Source organism: Zingiber officinale, chromosome 10B, assembly GCF_018446385.1.
Source record: "Zingiber officinale cultivar Zhangliang chromosome 10B, Zo_v1.1, whole genome shotgun sequence".
Taxonomy (NCBI): domain Eukaryota; kingdom Viridiplantae; phylum Streptophyta; class Magnoliopsida; order Zingiberales; family Zingiberaceae; genus Zingiber; species Zingiber officinale.
In genome coordinates, this window is record NC_056005.1 from 56,720,384 (window position 1) to 56,733,993 (window position 13,610).

Sequence of the window (13,610 nt, forward strand, 5' to 3'; positions counted from 1 at the left end):
TGATGAATGGAAAACTGGTTTTAAAACTAAGCATGGCTTATATGAATGGTTAGTAATACCTTTTGGCTTAACTAATGCTCCTAGCACTTTTATGCGTTTTGATACGAACCCCACCAACTAATGTGATGGAACCCGAAACAAAGGTGGATAGAACCCCAAGAACTAAATAACAAGAGTGTGAGCCTTGACCCGTAACCAAGAATTGGCATGAACCAAGCCTACGAAGGAAAGAAACGCCACACCCTAGGGGTGATAAGTTTCGATGGGTTGTACGCCACGAGAGTAGACTCGATAAGTTCAGCAAGTTCTTTTAAGAACTAAGAGAGCACACAATCTCACCAAAAACTAAGTTGCTTCATACTAAGATGTCCCTCCCTTATATAATGGGAGTGAAGAAGGAAAATACAAGATAAGTACATTCACAATTAGAGTCCCAATGTTGCATGCCTCATGCAAGCTATCTAGAAACCCAAAACAAAATAAATGCATGCACAATTAGAGTCCCAAGTTGCATGCTTCATTAAACAATCTAAAATACTTAAGTCTTCATGCATGAACGAATTCTCATGCTTTTGCATGCTTATTAGCGTTCTTCCGTTAAGCGCGACCAGTCATGGATGGTTGTGCCCGATTACGTGGATTAGGCCACGACTAGCAGTTGCGATTATCTTGGTTTCTCCTTGCTCATAGTCCTCCCAATGTTTTTTGATTATCCCATTTAGTGGTTCCTTGAAACGCTTTGCTCGTAGTCTTGTAATTGGGCCTTCCGGAAGTGATAACTTATCTCTCCTATCTTCAACCCTTGACCATACATCATTCTCCCCTTCTTGAAAAGGATTTGTCCTCAAATCATCACCCGCATCAAACGGGGATAAGTCAGCAACATTAAAAGTAGAATGTACGCCATACTCACCTGGTAGTTCAAGTTTGTAGGCTTTATCATTGATGCGCTCTAATACTTGAAATGGGCCATCCCCTCGAGGTAAAAGTTTAGAACGACGTTTGTCCGGAAATCGCACCTTTCGGAGGTGTAACCAAACCCATCCTCCTGGTTCAAACACAATTTTCTTGCGTCCCTTGTTAGCTTGTTGCATGTATTGCTGAGTTCTTTTCTCAATATTCAGTCGTGCTTGTTCATGAATCTTCTTTACGAATTCGGCCTTCTTCTTACCATCTAAGTTTATATGCTCACTTACAGCTAAAGGAATCAAATCTAATGGTGACAAGGGATTGAAACCATAAAAAATTTCAAATGGAGAAAATTTAGTCGCAGAATGTATGCTCCTATTGTAAGCAAATTCAACATGAGGTAGACAATCTTCCCATATTCTCAAATTCTTGTTAATGACGGCACGAAGTAAAAAGGATAAGGTTCAATTGACCACTTCAGTTTGCCCATCAGTTTGGGGGTGACAAGTAGTAGAGAACAATAATTTAGTTCCTAATTTCCCCCACAAAGTCTTCCAAAAATAACTCAAAAATTTTGCATCTCTATCAGAGACAATGGTCCTAGGCATGCCATGCAACCTAATAACCTCTTTAAAGAACAATTCAGCTATATGCGATGCATCATCGGTTTTATGACATGGAATGAAATACGCCATTTTAGAGAATCTGTCTACCACAACAAAAATTGAATCTCTCCCTCTCTTGGTCCGGGGTAATCCCAAAACAAAGTCCATTGGAATATCAGTCCAAGGTTCACTAGGTATAGGCAAAGGAGTATACAAGCCGTGGGGTTTCAATTTAGATTTAGCTTGTTTGCAGGTGATACACTTCTCACAAATTCTTTCCACGTCGCGTTTCATATGAGGCCAAAAGAAATGATCCTGTAAAACCCCTAACGTCTTAGCAACGCTAAAATGACCCATCAATCCACCACCGTGGGCTTCCCTAGTGAATAATTCACATAACGAACACATAGGCACACACAATCTATTTTCACGAAATAAAAACCCATCATGCCTATAGAACTTACCAAATGCAACCTTATCTCATGCTTTGAACACCTCAGAAAAATCAGTATCGTTAGTATATAAATCCTTGATATATTCAAATCCAAGTAACTTCGTATCTAAAGTGGACAGTAAAGCATACCTTCGAGATAGTGCATCAGCAACTACGTTCTCCTTTCCTTGCTTGTATTTGATCACAAAAGGAAATGTCTCAATGAATTCTACCCATTTAGCATGGCGTCGGTTCAACTTATGTTGGCTCTTCAAATGCTTTAGAGATTGATGATCTGTGTGAATCACGAATTCTTTTGGCCATTGGTAATGTTGCCATGTCTCCAATGCTCTCACCAATGCATACATTTCCTTGTCATATGTGGGATAGTTGAGAGTGGCTCCACTCAACTTCTCACTGAAATAAGCAATGAGCCTCATTTCCTGCATAAACACAGCACCTATACCAACACCAGAAGCATCACATTCGATTTCAAATGTTTTAGAAAAATCTGGTAGGATTAGTAAAGGAGCAGAACTTAGCTTTTCATTCAAAGTGTTGAAGGGCCTCTCTTGCTTCTCTCCCCACTTGAATGACTCATTTTTCTTGATGACTTTAGTAAGAGGAGCTGCAATATTGCTAAAATCACGAACAAACCGTTGATAGAAGCTGGCCAAACCATGGAAACTCCTCACTTGGCTAATTGTTGTCGGTGTTGGCCACTCTTGGATTGCTTTCACCTTTTCCTCATCCATCTCAACGCCTTTAGTACTAACAACAAAACCAAGAAACACAACTTTCTCCGTACAAAAGGTGCATTTATCGAGGTTAGCAAAAAGCTTTTCTTCTTTTAGCACGCTCAAAACTAACCTTAAATGTGTAACATGCTCTTCTAAGCTTCTACTAAAAATCAAAATATCATCAAAATACACAACTACAAATGTCCCTAAGAAAGCACGCAAAACATGGTTCATCAAACGCATAAAAGTGCTAGGAGCATTAGTTAAGCCAAAAGGCATTACTAACCATTCATATAAGCCCTGCATAGTTTTAAAACCAGTTTTCCATTCATCACCTTCCTTCATCCTAATCTGATGATATCCACTCCTAAGATCAATTTTTGTGAACACACAAGAACCATGCAATTCATCAAGTATATCATCAATCCTAGGAATTGGATGGCGATACTTTACCGTGATGTTATTGATGGCTCGACAATCCACACACATCCTCCATGTTCCGTCCTTCTTGGCAACTAGTAACACAGGCACGGCGCAAGGACTCATGCTTTCTCGAACATACGCCTTTTCTAATAATTCATTAAATTGCCTCTGAAGTTTCTTTGCTTCCTCCGGATTGCTTCTATAGGAAGGTCGATTCGGAATGGAGGCACCAGGTATGAAGTCAATTTGGTGCTCAATTCCTCTAATGGGAGGTAAACCATGCGGAACCTCTTCAGGAAAGACCTCCTTGAATTCCTGTAAGAGAGAAACAATAACACTAGGTAAAGAATTGTTAAGGTCGTTAGTGCTCAAGAGTGCCTCCTTATATAAAAGTATAAGGGGCAGCTGATTTGAAAACAAAGCTCGCTTAATCTCACTTTTTTTTTGCATAAAAAATATTTTTCTTTCTCTCTCCTTTTTTTTCCTTGCCCACTCCTTTTGTCTCTTTCCTCCCATCTTCTTTCCTCTCATTTTTCTTTCCCTCTTCTTCTTTTTTCTCAATTTTTTTCTCTCAATTTCTTTTTCTTTCTTCTTTTCATTTACTTTTTGTAGTCTCAACTGATCCTCCATAACTTGTCTTGGAGTCAACGGTACAAGAATAATAGGTTGCCCTTTCAAAGTAAAACTATACTTATTTGTGAGGCCATCATGTGTTACCTTTCGATCGAATTGCCAAGGTCTTCCCAACAATAGATGGCATGCATGCATGGGAACCACATCACACAACAGCTCATCTTCATATTTGCCAATGGAGATTGCTACCAAGACTTGTTTTGTTACCTTGATTTCTCCGCAATCGTTTAGCCACTGTAGTCGATAAGGTCGTGAATGTTTTCGAGTTGGTAGTGATAATTTCTCCACCAAATCAGTACTTGCCACATTGGTGCAACTCCCCCCATCAATAATAACACTGCAAACCTTGTTATTGACAAAGCAACGGGTATGAAACAAATTCTCCCTTTGATTACCTTCTTCCTCCTTAGCTTGTAGATTTAGAACTCGTAGGGCCACCAATAAGTCTCCGATAATAGCATGTTGTTCATCATCACTGTCCTCTTTTTGTGGCACTTCTTCAACTATTTCATCCTCATCTTCCGACTCAAGTTCACCTTGAGCGTTTATTACCATCACCCTTTTGTTCACACATTGACTAGCTATATGACCATGCCCTTGACTTTTAAAACACTTGATATCACGAGTTTTGGAGGAAATGGGCTCGCGATTACCTTGAGTAGTAGATGGTGTAGGTTTGGCCTTCTTGAAGGGTTCAAACTTTGGCTTATTTTGAGGTTGTTCCTCCTTTCTTGGAGCTGTCCGCCATGTGCCATGAGTAGTCATTGGTTGCCCCCTCCTAGCCAATCCTCTCCTCTTGAGTTGTTCTTCCACTTTTTGTGCTTGGTGGACCATGTCTGACAGCTCAACATAATGCTGCAATTCAATAATATCAGCAATTTTTGGGTTTAAACCATGTAAAAACCTGGCCATGGTGGCTTCCTGATCTTCATCGATATTAGCTCGGATCATGGACAACTCCATCTCCTTGAAATATTCATCCACACTTTTGGAGCCTTGAGATAACCTTTGAAGCCGCTGATATAAACTTCTATAATAATGGCTGGGTACAAACCTCCTTCTCATGAGCACATTCATTTCCTCCCAAGTGGACACAGGTTGCTCTCTATTCCTTCTCCGAGTCATCACCACTTGATCCCACCAAACAATAGCATAATTAGTGAATTCAATGGCAGCTAACTTCACCTTTTTAAACTCTGAGAATTCATGACAGTCAAACACCATTTCCATCTTAGTTTCCCATTCCATGTAAGCTTCTGGGTCATTTCTTCCTTGGAAAGTTGGAATTTTCATCTTAATCCCTCCTAAATCATTATTTCTTCTAGTTTCGTTTCTATCTCCTCGATGTCCAATCCTGCCCCGATTGTAGTTTTGCTCATCAAAGTCTTCCACAATAACCTCTTCATCTTCTTCGACTTCAATCCCTTGGGCATGTCTTCATTGTGGTCTAGTAATACGGTCTTGTTGATGTCTTCTTGGTGTCCCATCCTCCACCCGATCCAACCTCTCATGGATAGATTCTAATTCCTCCCTCATCATCCGCGACATCTCCCCCATCAATGCATGTAATTGCAAGTTCGGAAGTGGCCTAGCCCCCTCATTTGCTCCATCCTCCTGGTTGTTGGACATGGCTGCAAAATGAAAGAAAACGTCACAAGCACTCAACTCACGTTTGGGTGGTAGCTCTCAATTGATGATATCTCTTAGTTCTTGATCAAACTCTATAACAAATCAGAATATCGCGTAGCAATTCAAAAGATACCACCGAAACTTATGATGGCAGAATTTTAAGAGAAAATGAAAGAGTAGAAGTTTGAGAATAAGTAAAACAAGAAAAGAATTGTTGAAGACAATTTACTTCGATTCACACAAGCAACTTTTTTTTTTGCGCTTTCTTCTTCTTCTTCTTCTTCTTTTTTTTGTCTTTTCGTTGCGCTCTCTTTTTTTTTTCCTTTTTTTTCCATGATTGTTTTTTTTTTGCTTTTGGCTGAACAACAAGTAAAGATAGATTTGTACTTGCCTTTGAACCGAAGCTCTGATACCAGATGATACTAACCCAACCAACAAATGTGATGGAACCCGAAACAAAGCTGGATAGAACCCCAAGAATTAAACAACACGAGTGTGAGCCTTGACCCGTAACCAAGAATTGGCACGAACCAACCCTACGAAGGAAAGAAACGCCACACCTAGGGGTGATAAGTTTCGATGGGTTGAACGCCACGAGAGTAGACTCGATAAGTTCAACAAGTTCTTTCAAGAACTAAGAGAGCACACAATCTCACCAAAAACTAAGTTGCTTCATACTAAGATGTCCCTCCCTTATATAATGGGAGTGAACAAGGAAAATACAAGATAAGTACATGCACAATTAGAGTCCCAATGTTGCATGCCTCATGCAAGCTATCTAGAAACCCAAAACAAAATAAATGCATGCACAATTAGAGTCCCAAGTTGCATGCTTCATTAAACAATCTAAAATACTTAAGTCTTCATGCATGATCGAATTCTCAAGCTTTTGCATGTTTCATTAAACAATCTAAAATACTTAAGTCTTCATGCATGATCAAATTCTCAAGCTTTTGCATGCTTATTAGTGTTCTTCCGTTAAGCGTGACCAGTCATGGATGGTTGTGCCCGATTACGTGGATTAGGCCACGACTAGCAGTTGCGATTATCTTGGTTTCTCCTTGCTCATAGTCCTCCCAATGTTTTTTGATTAGCCCATTTAGTGCTTCCTTGAAACGTTTTGCCCGTAGTCTTGTAATTGGGTCTTCCGGAAGTGTAACTGATCTCTCCTATCTTGAGCCCTTGAGCATACATCACGTTTGATGAACCATGTTTTACGTGCTTTCTTAGGGAAATTTGTAGTTGTGTATTTTGATGATATTTTGATTTTTAGCAGAAGCTTAGAAGAGCATGTTACACATTTAAGGTAAGTTTTGAGTGTGCTAAAAGAAGAAAAGCTTTTTGCTAACCTCGATAAATGCACCTTTTGTATGGAGAAAGTTGTGTTTCTTGGTTTTGTTGTTAGTACTAAAGGCGTTGAGATGGATGAGGAAAAGGTGAAAGCAATCCAAGAGTGGCCAACACCGACAATAATTAGCCAAGTGAGGAGTTTCCATGGTTTGGCCAGCTTCTATCGACGGTTTGTTCGTGATTTTAGCAATATTGCAACTCCTCTTACTAAAGTCATCAAGAAAAATGATTCATTCAAGTGGGGAGAGGAGCAAGAGAGGGCCTTCAACACTTTGAAAGAAATGCTAAGTTATGCTCCTTTACTAATCCTACCAGATTTTTCTAAAACATTTGAAATCGAATGTGATGCTTCTGGTGTTGGTATAGGTGCTGTGCTTATGCAGGAAATGAGACCCATTGCTTATTTCAGTGAGAAGTTGAGTGGAGCCACTCTCAACTATCCCACATATGATAAGGAAATGTATGCATTGGTGAGAGCATTGGAGACATGGCAACATTACCTATGGCCAAAAGAATTCGTGATTCACACTGATCATCAATCTCTAAAGCATTTGAAGAGCCAACATAGGTTGAACCGGTGCCATTCTAAATGGGTAGAATTCATTGAGACATTTCCTTATGTGATCAAATACAAGCAAGGAAAGGAGAACGTAGTTGCTGATGCACTATCTCGAAGGTATGCTTTACTATCCACTTTAGATACGAAGTTACTTGGATTTGAATATATCAAGGATTTATATACTAACGATACTGATTTTTCTGAGGTGTTCAAAGCATGCGATAAGGTTGCGTTTGGTAAGTTCTATAGGCATGATGGGTTTTTATTTCGTGAAAATAGATTGGGTGTGCCTATGTGTTCGTTACGTGAATTATTCATTAGGGAATCCCATGGTGGTGGATTGATGGGTCATTTTGGCGTTACTAAGACTTTAGGGGTTTTACAGGATCATTTCTTTTGGCCTCATATGAAACGCGACGTGGAAAGAATTTGTGAGAAGTGTATCACTTGCAAACAAGCTAAATCTAAATTGAAACCCCATGGCTTGTATACTCCTTTGCCTATACCTAGTGAACCTTGGACTGATATTTCAATGGACTTTGTTTTGGGATTACCCCGGACCAAGAGAGGGAGAGATTCAATTTTTGTTGTGGTAGACAGATTCTCCAAAATAGCGCATTTCATTCCATGTCATAAAACCGATGATGCATCGCATATAGCTAAATTGTTCTTTAAAGAGGTTATTAGGTTGCATGGATTGCCTAGGACCATTGTCTCTAATAGATATGCAAAATTTTTGAGTTATTTTTGGAAGACTTTGTGGGGAAAATTAGGAACTAAATTGTTGTTCTCTACTACTTGTCACCCCCAAACTGATGGGCAAACTGAAGTGGTCAATCGAACCTTGTCCTTTTTACTTCGTGCGGTCATTAACAAGAATTTGAGAATATGAGAAGATTGTCTACCTCATGTTGAATTTGCTTACAATAGGAGCATACATTCTGCAACTAAATTTTTTCCATTTGAAAGTATTTATGGTTTCAATCCCTTGTCACCATTAGATTTGATTCCTTTAGCTGTAAGTGAGCATATAAACTTAGATGGTAAGCAGAAGACCGAATTCGTAAAGAAGATTCATGAACAAGCACGACTGAATATTGAGAAAAGAACTCAGCAATACATGCAACAAGCTAACAAGGGGCGCAAGAAAAATGTGTTTGAACCAGGATAATGGGTTTGGTTACACCTCCGAAAGGAGAGATTTCCGAACAAACGTCGTTCTAAACTTCTACCTCTAGGGGATGGCCCATTTCAAGTATTAGAGCGCATCAATGATAATGCCTACAAACTTGAACTACCAGGTGAGTATGGCGTACATTCTACTTTTAATGTTACAGACTTATCCCCGTTTGATGCAGGTGATGATTTGAGGACAAATCCTTTCCAAGAAGGGGAGAATGATGTATGCCCAAGGGCTGCAGATAGGAGAGATCGGTTATCACTTCCAGAAGGCCCAATTACAAGACTACGGGCAAAGCGTTTCAAGGAAGCACTAAATGGGCTAATAAAAAAAACATTGGGAGGACTATAAGCAAGGAGAAACCAAGATAATCGTAACTGCTAGTCGTGGTCTAATCCACGTAATCGGGCACAACCATCCATGACTAGCCGCGCTTAACGGAAGAACGCTAATAAGCATGCAAAGCATGGAAATTCGTTCATGCATGAATACTTAAGTATTTTAGATTGTTTAATGAAGCATGCAACTTGGGACTCTAATTGTGCATGCATTTATTTTGTTTTGGGTTTCTAGATAGCTTGCATGAGGCATGCAACATTGGGACTCTAATTGTGCATGTACTTATCTTGTATTTTCCTTGTTCACTCCCATTATATAAGGGAGGGGCATCTAAGTATGAAGCAACTTAGTTTTTGGTGAGATTGTGTGCTCTCTTAGTTCTTGAAAGAACTTGCTGAACTTATCGAGTCTACTCTCGTGGTGTTCAACCCATCGAAACTTATCACCCCTAGGTGTGGCGTTTCTTTCCTTCGTAGGCTTGGTTCGTGCCAATTCTTGGTTACGGGTCAAGGCTCACACTCTTGTCATTTAGTTCTTGGGGTTCTATCCACCTTTGTTTCGGGTTCCATCATATTTATTGGTGGGGTTCATATCAAACTCGATGACTTGATCTCACAAGTCATGGATATGGAGATATCAAGTTGACACATGGGTATGCATTGGAGAATGTATACTGAATGACCCGCCATGAGAAAGTATCATGGATCGTTATATGAGTGTCATATACTTTCTCATGTGGCTATTAGTATGACTACTAGTCCTTGGACCTGAAGTCACCATGGTTCCCTACATTAGGAGTTACGTACTTTGGCTTCGTCAAACGTCACCCGTAACTGGGTGGACTATAAAGGCGATTACTGGGTATGTATCAAACTATGCGGAGGGATGTGAGTGATGAAGATGGGATATATCCCTCCTATATGACGGGAGTGACATCGATATTCTTGATAGAGTGAGACCACGAAGTGCATGGTCATGTCCAAATGAGTCAATATGAGATATTAAGCTCATTTGATTGAGTGAGTCTACTTGGAGTTCAAGATTTAGATTGATTAGAGGATGACACGGTCTATGTCTCACATTGATCAATCTAGATGTCTAGGATAGAAGGGCATTGTATATATTGTGAGGAGTCACAATTAGTAGTCACAAGGTGATGTTGGATCTCAACATTCTTATAACTTAGGTAGTAATGATGTGTTGCTAGATACCGCTCATTACTTATGCTTCTAAATTGGTTTAGGAGCATTGCCAGCGTTAAAAGAACCTATAGGGTCACACACAAAGGGCAATTAGATGGAGATTAGGTTCATTTGATGAACCTAAAGGATTAGGTTCATGTGATGAACCAAATTGGATTAAGAGTAATTCAAATTGAGCTAATTGAGTTGGACTCAATTTGATTCTTGTGTTAAGTGAGTTTAATTTGGCTTAGACTCATTTAATTAATTTAATTCAATGAATAGAGATTCATTAAATTAAAATTGACTTGAACGAATGGTTAGATTTGATCAACTAAGGGAGAGAAGTGGTCAAGTTTGACTTGACTTGAGAGGAAGATGAAGGGTTAAGTTTGACTTGACCATTTTCCACCTCATTGGTGAGTTGGTATTAAGTGGACTAATGATGATGTGCCACATCATCAAGACCACTTCATGGTGTGCCACCTCATGAGGGAGATCAAGAGTTTTTGACTCTTGAAATTCCATGGAGTATATAACTCCTCAATTGAAGGTGGCCGACCACTTTTGGTGGAGTTACAAGTGAGAATTGATTCTCATTCATTCCTTCTTCTTCTTCAAGCTCTCATCTTCTCTCCCTCTCTTCCTCCTTACCGTGACCATCAAAGGTGCTAGCACACCTTTTGTGTGGTTTTTCTCCATCTCTTGCTTGTGTGGATACACATAGAGGAGTATCTAGTTTGATACTCTCGAGATCCGGTGAACCTAGGATGAGCGGGATTACGTGAAGGGCTTCGCATCAAGGGTAAAGATCTTATCTTGTAGATCTAGGCTTAGAAAACTCGTACGTGAAGGTTTTTTGAAATTTTATTCCTTCACACGGATCCGTGGCATGGGGGTTTCGGGATTTCCGCAACGCAAAAAGCGGTTTTTGCGGCCCGAAAAACCCAACAGTTTTTCCAAAAATCGATGTCTATAAGTGCAGATTTTTGCTCATAGACATCAGTTTTTAAGCCGATGTCTATGAGTGCCTTTTTTTCGTTAATAGACATCGATTTTAACTCCGATTTTTAAAACCCGGTGTCTAGGATAAAATAAAATAATATAATTTTCCCACCAATACTTAGCCGAAATTTACAACAATTCACTCTTCCCTCTAAACCTAAACCTATATCGCGTCGTCCACCGTATACTGTCGCCTCATCTCCCTCTTCCCCTTCCTAGATCGACGCCCCTTCCTCTCCCGATCAGGATCAACACAGGACGTCCTTGCTTCTCCGTCCAACCACACCGCATCTCCTCCAACTCCTCCCTTTGGGTGAGAAGAGGCTGCCTGTGTGGCTTGGAGTCGTCGTCAGGTCGCTAGAAGTCGCCCTCCACTCTTTCTCGATCCCATATCTGGTAACCTCGATTCCTCATCTCCTTCTTCTGATTTGATCCCTCCTTGTCGATCCTCGCGTGGCCAGGACTGATCGGAGCTCCTTGCTCGCTGATTTTACTGCTCGCAGTAAGATTCGGCGCTGCCTCCAGGTGTGTTATCAACTAATCGGTCGACATGGTGAGGGGGAAGACACAGATGAGGAGGATAGAGAACTGGCCAGCCGGCAGGTGACCTTTTCCAAGCACCGGAGAGGCCTTCTGAAGAAGGCCTTTGAGCTCTCTATGCTAGATTAAAAAGGGGCATTGTGTCCTGGGAACCCTAAGATACTCCCGCTATGGGTTTAGGGCTGCTGCACTTCGATGGTCGCGTCGTCGACGACGATGGACGACCCCTGCTGGAATCCGACGACGGAAAGGAGCTGATGCATGTTGAGCCTGGCGTCGCCGTCGCCCTCAGTTCCCGACCCATGGAGTCGCCTGGAACTCTCTACGTCACCTCAAGGTATCAGTGCCACGCTCACTCAGTTTCTTGCTTCTTGTCTTCTCTCAGATGTGAGTGGATCCTGTAGGAGGTGATTTGGCTGAGCGACGCCGACAAAGGGAAAGGGTATGCGGTGGATTTCTTGTCGTTGTCCCTCCACGCTGTGTCAAGGGACCTGGAGACCTACCCCTTTCCTTGCATCTATACTCAGGTATTTGATCTATGACTGAGTTTGGGGCGGTTCTACCTAAACTTCTATTGAATCCAAAGGATCAAAATTACAAAACGTAACTTTTTTTCTTTTATGTTTATCTTGAACATTAGAAAGCTTTCTATGTTTTTTTTGGAGAATTCATTGTGGTGCTCGATAATGCGCTATTTTCCCTCACTGATTGGTAAACTTGAACTTTTGTTGCCTCTGACTTGAATTTTCTAAGCATGAATTAAGGGGATACCGGTAAGCTGTTTCTTGGATAGCTAGATGTTGGTGCTTGAGGTTGCCTATTTGAGTTGGTGATTACTAGCTAAGAATGGTCCTTTATAGTAATAATGTCTTGAAGGATTTGAATTATTTGAGGGGCAAATTTGAGTTACACCATTGAGGATAGTCAGATTGGCTGATGGCTCCTGTGTTGTTTTTTGCTTTATTGCTTATGTACTGTTTGCTGGATTCTTTATCAGATCGAGATAGGCGACAAAGATGAAGAGTCTAAAAGCTCAGAATCAGAAAGTAATGATGATTTGGAATTATCAAAAGTCACTGAAATGAGACTTCTTCCTTCAGATGCTGGAAAGTGTATCCTTGCTATCATGCATGCTTCATATTGTTTTCATTTGTGGCAAGTTCATTGATTGATGCATTTTCATGTATAAACTAGGTGTTGCTGAATCTTTTGTGGTCAACTTTCTATTTAATGCTATTATGAGTGTGTTTGTCAAAGTAGGAAAGAATCTGATGCAGTTGGCATTGCTTCATCATAGATTTTAGTTATGGCATAATAATACAATTATGAATGTCATCTTATCTTATTGTTCTGATTATCCTGCAAGTTCATTGCATCGATCTTTAACTCATTGATTGCATATTTGGGACTGTGATTGTCTTCTTATCAAGTCCCATCTTTCACTAAGAGAAAAATCTCTATGCTTTTTATATGGTTGTTAAGTTCAGATCATCCTTGCATGTTGCTTTTTTTTCTTTTCTTGATACTGAAAAAACCTTAGAATTTGGGTTTGGTCAATTGTTTCTTTCATATTCTGTATCTTGGAAATATAAAAATATTACATATTGGGTAATCATATGTTGTACAATGTTGATCTACAATGCTAGTAGCAGTTATGTTTGTGAATCATGCTGTTAGTGTGTAGAGTGTACCAAGCAATGATTTAGCTCTCTTCCGGTTGATTTGCAACATCATGGTAATTAGTATATTCGATCCTTAAAACATTTTACTGTGCTCAAGACCAAAGGAGGCAGTAAATTTTTGTACTTGTTAATGTTAATTTGAAGAAAATATTAATAGTAAGCCATTTGGAAATTATGAATGGAAAAACGTTAGAATCGTTTATAATGCATTTTTAGAAAATGAGAATATCATATACAATAAAACATTGGTATCATATATAATTAAACATGTTGGATTTTTCGGGCCGCGAAAACCGCGTTTTCGCATCGTGGAAACCCCGAATCACCCATGCCACTGGATCTCGTGCGAAGGATAGGTTTCAAAATTTAAATACGAGTACGAGTTTCTACTTAGATCTACTC

General features: G+C 40.0%; 2 pseudogenes; one reads left to right on the forward strand and one right to left on the reverse strand.

Annotated features, from left to right (window-relative positions):
• Nucleotides 1–923: 923 nt before the first annotated feature.
• On the reverse strand, nt 924–4,946 carry LOC122028612 (annotated as a pseudogene).
• Nucleotides 4,947–11,696: 6,750 nt separating this feature from the next.
• Nucleotides 11,697–12,823, forward strand: LOC122029148 (annotated as a pseudogene).
• Nucleotides 12,824–13,610: the final 787 nt, after the last annotated feature.